At 38.4% G+C, this 6,355-nt stretch overlaps 1 protein-coding gene across 6 annotated transcripts in view; it reads right to left on the minus strand.

The window, feature by feature from the left end:
• The window catches only part of LOC135108062 (protein prune homolog 2-like), a 37,664-nt gene that overhangs the window by 26,441 nt on the left and 4,868 nt on the right, over positions 1-6,355 (minus strand). Inside the window, exon 1 of one of the 6 annotated variants that reach the window (XM_064018668.1) lies at positions 2,640-2,644. The exons of the other annotated variants lie outside the window; for them this stretch is intronic. The gene's annotated coding sequence lies outside the window, so the exon portion shown is untranslated. Of the gene's footprint in view, positions 1-2,639; positions 2,645-6,355 lie in introns of those variants that run through there. 6 annotated transcript variants of the gene reach the window in all.

The raw sequence follows: 6,355 nt of genomic DNA on the forward strand, positions 1-6,355 counted from the left end.
ATGTTTTCTTATTTCTAGCCTACAATACAATACAATACAATACAATACAATACAATGGTGAATACTCCACCACCCCCATTACTATCACCACTGTTGCTACCAGTGTTATTGTCACTATATGGTGTGGTGCGGAGTGGTTGTGTGTCTCATATGGTGTTCAAGCTGTGGTACATAGACTTTGCTGTGGAATGGTAGTGATACGGTGCACAGTGTGGTATTCTGGCCCCGGAGGTGAAGAAAAGCTGAGCTGGCGCTTTGACACGGTGCTGTGGTACGGTAGAAGTCATGTGATTTAAAATAAGTTTGTTTGTGGTGTTAATATGGCGTGATGGAGCTGCTGAGGTGAGCATTGGTGTGGTTTATGGTGGCACTGTGGTGTGGTGGAACTGGTGAGGCGTGCATTGACGTGGTGTGTGGTGGAATTGTGGTGAGATGAGGTCTGAGATCTGAGGTGTGCATTAACATGGTTTGTGGTGGCACTGCGGCGTGGAGTGGCCGCTGAGTGTGCAGTGGTGTGGTTTGTGGTGGCATTGATATGTTAAAGTTACTGGTGTTTGTGGCAGCATTGTGGAGAGGGAAAAAAATAGTGTGGTATAATGGTGTGCTTAGTGTGCGGGTGGGGGGAGAGGGTGCAGAGAGACGCTGTGGGCCGGACTCCGTGACCTGGGTATTGAGCGCGTGTCACAACCCCTAACCTAACCTCCCACTGTACGTATTGAGCGACCTCCGCCTCTTTCGCCTCCCATGCTCGTAAACCCCGCTGGCCTGACTTGGGTTCCAGGGATGGGGCAGCTACACGCGGTTGGGGGGACTGACTCAAGGGGAGGAATAAATGTGAAAGGAAGCAAACAGGTGAAATAAATGAAATATCGACACATGGATCAATGATAAACGGAGAGAGGGAACGTGAAATAAATGGAAAGTTAACGAAAAGTGATAAACGACAAAAGAATAGAAAGAAATGAGTGAAAAGTCAACAAATAAATACATGATAGGAGATGAAAGGGTAAGAAAAAATAAATAAAAAAAATAAACAAGAATAAATGATACAAAATGAAGCGACAGGTGAATAAAACAAAGAAAGCAAGAAAAAAAAAGGAAGGGAGGGAGAAAGAAAGAAAAACAACTAGATAAATAATAAAAAGACGAGAGAAGAAGGAAATACAAGTGTATATCCTAAAAAATATAAAAAAATAACAAAGAAAACGAATAACAAAATAAACAGTAAGCGACGGGAAAAACGAGAGAACAAAAGAAAGCTCACAGAAAGAAAAAAAAAAAAAAGAAGAAGAGGAAAAACAAACAAATACAAAAAAATAGACGTGCATTCCTTAAAAAAAAAAAAAAAAAGGAAAAGAGTGAGCAAGTAAATAATGTACGAAGGGAACAAGAGGAATACGAGTGAACTTCCTGCGAGCGAGAAGGAAAAAGAATAAAAGGAAAAAAGAAACAGTAGTAAATACATAATAAAGGCCCTGGGGAGGAAGGAATACAAGTGCATGTGCTGGAACAGAGAGGAGACTCGTAATAAAATAAATAATAAATAACAGGATAAGGGAAGAGAGAGAGAGAGAGAGAGAGAGAGAGAGGAGAGAGAGAGAGAGAGAGAGAGAGAGAGAGAGAGAGAGAGAGAGAGAGAGAGTGTGTGTGTGTGTGTAATTAATGAAACGATGGAACAGGAGAAACATACATACAAGTGCATTTCCTTGTTAAAAAAAAAAAAAGAAAAGAAAGAAAGAAAGAAAAAGAGAAACGAGTTACAGTTTAAATTGAAAACTGGTATTAGAGTGAAGAAAATAAAAAAAACACGTAAATAAAATGACAAAAGGAAACTCGAAAACAAAAAGAGAAAAAAAGAAAAAAAACGTTCCAGAGAAGCAGAAAAAAAATGAACACAAATAATAACAAGTTTCCACATGAACGACAAACTCAATAAGAACACGAAGAATTAAAAAAAATAAATAAATAAAAATAAATAAACAAATAAATAAACAAACAAACGAAAGACACAGTGGACATATACTTACTGTGGAAATAAGAGGAGTGACAGGAAAGTCAGAAAAGAAAGAGAAAGAGAGAGAAAAAAAAAATAAATAAATAAAAGGAGACGCAAGAAGTGACGCTGGAAAAGAAGACGTGGAGAAAGAATCAAATTAAGCGACAAAGAAAAATGCTGTCTTGTTAATTTGTAAACTAAGAAAATGGCACTCAGGGAAAATGGAAACTGGAAAAAAATGCTCGAAGAAAATTGGAAACGAAGGTGATACAATAACAAAAGTGCGAAGAGAGAGAGAGAGAGAGAGAGAGAGAGAGAGAGAGAGAGAGAGATGGGGGGATTTTGTCCTTTCATATTTTACTAAGTGTCTTACGTTTATATATAATCTAGATAATCATTATAACACATATTTACAAGCCGGGATACATCGAGGGAGAGAGACAGACAAACGAACAGACAACTAGACAGACAGACAGACATACAAATAGGCAGAGACAGAAAGACAGACTAAGAGACGGCTGAAATACAGACAGCAAGAGAGAGAGAGAGAGAGAGAGAGAGAGAGAGAGAGAGAGAGAGAGAGAGAGAGAGAGAGAGAGTCGGGGAAATTGGACATAAGGTACACGTTCCCAGCATTACTCACTTTCTGCAGGTCATTCATAAGTTCGCGACCTGAGAAAAAACATTCACGGGTCACATTTTGGAAGGCCATCATCCTTTGGACCCGCCAGGAAATGCTTAAAAGGGTCACAGAGAGGGGTGCCTACACTATCCTACGTCTCCTAGCTTCATTTTGGGTAGAATAGATAAATTGATGGACAGGATGATAGGTGGAAATAGGTAGATATATTTCGTACAGGGACTGCCACGTATAGTCCTGATGGCTTTTTGCAGCTTCCCTTAGTTTTGTATTTTCTTATGTTCTTATCACAAATACCTTCGTAAGGGTCAACATATCTGCTGTTGTCTGAGCTTCCGTCGTTTATTCCTTTGCATTTTTACTCTCCTTCACGTGACCTTTTTAAAGTTCATGTGGTGTCATTTTGAGTATCATGACACAGCTTCGTTTTGTAAGCTATGAATCAAAGGGTTATGTAAAAATAAGGGTTGTTAAATTATCTTGACGTCATCTTAGGGACCATGGCAGCCCATTTATGTGAACCAAAGGAATATGATATGAATAAATGATACCAAGTTCACTTCAAAGAAAGTAAATAAATAAGGTTGCACAGACTAAGAAGAGCTAAATATTCCCTTGATGCCACATATCGATCAAAGCCAGGAATTGGAGCTACACCTGTATTATTCAAGCCGCTAAGCCTTATTCTGCTCAGGTATAAATTGAATTTCAGTCTCTAATTAGTGATCTCAGGTATTTCACTTACAAAGATATATATTAATATTTTAACTTAAGGATTTATTACATCTTCAAAGAGATGATGATGATGATAATAATAATAATAATGATAATAATAATAATAATAATAATATTAACAATAATAATAATAATAATAATAATAATAATAATAATGATAATCATAATAATAAAAGCAACAGCAACAACAACAACAACAACAACAACAACAACAACAACAACAACAACAACGAAAACAAAAATAGGAACAATATATTATAAAACCCTAAGTATTTCACGAGAACGAGGTATGAATAATTCCAAAGCTTTCCAAGGTTACAGAACAATCTACACCAAAAAAAGAAAAAAAAAAAAGTAAAAGACCCAAGTGCCCATTTCACGAAAACAAGATCATAAACAGTGCATAAAACTTTCACACTGATCCACCATTCAATTTACATATATGAGCTAAATACGGCGTAGTCTCGAAATGCCTGGAGAAATTCGTATTGCATAGTCTTCATATCGCCAGAAGCTTATACCACAAAGTCAAGTTGAAGCCAATCACACTTAACTTTACTTGGCCTTGGCCCTGCATTACCTGAAGTGTCTCCATCGTATTTGCCTCCTCCACCCAGACCCTGCCACTGCCTTCATGTTGCCCGCCCTGCCTCCAACTCCTGTAACTCCTTGCCGATATCGCCCTCCCAAGAGAGAGAGAGAGAGAGAGAGAGAGAGAGAGAGAGAGAGAGAGAGAGAGAGAGAGAGAGGAGAGAGAGAGAGAGAGAGAGAAGTAGTAGGAAACAGTTCTCCGGGGCATCTCCAAGTTTCTGATCAGACACATACACGCACTCTCTCTCTCTCTCTCTCTCTCTCTCTCTCTCTCTCTCTCTCTCTCTCTCTCTCTCTCTCTCTCTCTCTCTCTCTCTCTCTCTTGTGTGCTTGCACTTTTGCACTTCTCAGTTTCGTGTTCTATCTTCATGCATTAGTTTTTACAAGCGTGTTTTCCAAGTATTACCTGCATATTATGCAGTCCCCTTATGAAAGTGTTTCCTTTGTTTTATCAGTTTGCATAATCTTATTACGTTTGTTGAAGCATTTGCTTAACTTTGAGTTCATTGTTTATAAACCTCACATTATCATTTGCCCTTTTTTCCGTGTTACTTATTTCCCATTCATCTCCGTAACTATTGCTCTCAAGTCTGAGACTTGGCTTGAAATTTACTTTCCTTTCTACTCCGTTCATTTTTTTTTTTTTTATGTCATTTTTATTTATTTAACTTTCCTTGCATTCCAAACATTTGTATGTTTTTCTTTTCTTTTTTTCACAGCTCACCTTTTCGAGTTCTCACACACCATGGGCAGATATTTTAAACTTTATATGTTATACATTTTTTTTTCTGTATTATCATTGCTATTATCATTATCATTATTATAAGGTTTTCTTAATATTGGTCTCATTATTATTAGGACCATTATCATTAAATGCAATAAAATCTTCAGCACAATGATGTATTGTATTATTCTAGAATGGACACGTAGCACACACACACACACACACACACACACACACACACACACACACACACACACAGGTGCTTCATTAACCTGCTCAGTCCCCGATCCAGGTGATAAATTCGTGAGGAGGGTGACTCACCATCGCTTCACAGTCTCCATAAAAAGGTTACTTTTTCTAAGCATTTTTACTCCACGACGATGCCATCAAGAGTCAAGGTCAAAAGTGTAAGTGCGTAGGTGATTCTGGGAAGAGAGAGAGAGAGAGAGAGAGAGAGAGAGAGAGAGAGAGAGAGAGAGAGAGAGAGAGAGAGAGAGAGAGAGAGAGAGAGAGAGTTCAGCATTGCGGTATAATATAAGCTATATGACCCGATCAATCTTGCTGTCGTCTCTCTTTCTTGTCTTCCTTCTTACAGCAAAAGTGCATCGACCGAAGAACTTAAAAAAAAAAAAATGACAACTTCTAAAAACAGATCAGTATAGAGAGCAGGACACGTCAATGCGCCAATGATGAATAGACGGTTAAGGCAACAGTGACAGAACGAGAACTTGGGAATGACGTAATAGAAAGCAAGGCAGGCAGGCAAACAGGCAAGATGGACAGAGGGGGTGAGAAGTTTCGCTAGGGTGGCTTGGAACAAATAGACAGGTGGCTGACAGAGAGGGGAGGAGGAGTTTGGGGAGGTTCTTGTTGTTCATTGCAATCATAAAGGCCGGTGATGATGGTAATGATGATGATGATGATAATGATGGTGATGATGAAGATGAGACACTATTAAAATCACTCCTAAGAAACATGTAGTCAATCGCTCTCCCAACGTGTCTGGATATTTGTCACATATTTCTCCAAACTATCGCACTTCCCTCTGAACAAGGCTGTACAATACCTCCGTACAACTATATGCAAAAAAAAAAAAAAGAATCTACCTCTAAGTAAAGAGAAAAAATGCACATCTGGTTACAATACATGTAAGAAACCTGCTCAAACTAAGGGCCTCATTTTTTTTTTATATATCTTTTCTCATTTACAGACACGCGCTGGCAACTCTTTTGTTATAATATGCAGACCTTGGCTGACTCTATTTGTGAGGCTGGAAAAAAGGAAGGAGCCGGATAATGCAGTGTGTGGAGGAGGAAGAAAAAGGAGAGATTGAGCAGGAGGAAAAGCAGGAGGAGGAGGAGGAAAAGAAAGAGGAGGTTATGGAGCAATGTAGTGAAGGAAATGCGGGAGGATAACTCAGTAATGAGAAATAGATGGAGGTGAAAGAGAAAGTCCAAGAAAGAATGATGAGATGCAAGGAAGGAAGACGAGAAGAAAGGAACGATAAGGAAGAATATGTAAATAAAGGTACAAAAATGAAGAGTAAGAGCAGAAAAAAAACAACATCAAAGAGTAAAAAAACAATTACATGAGCAGAAAACAACATCAAAGAGTAAGAAATAATTACATACGCGGAAAAAAAAAGGAAAAACAAAAAACAAACAGGGAA

This window comes from Scylla paramamosain, chromosome 2, assembly GCF_035594125.1.
Source record: "Scylla paramamosain isolate STU-SP2022 chromosome 2, ASM3559412v1, whole genome shotgun sequence".
Lineage (NCBI taxonomy): Eukaryota > Metazoa > Arthropoda > Malacostraca > Decapoda > Portunidae > Scylla > Scylla paramamosain.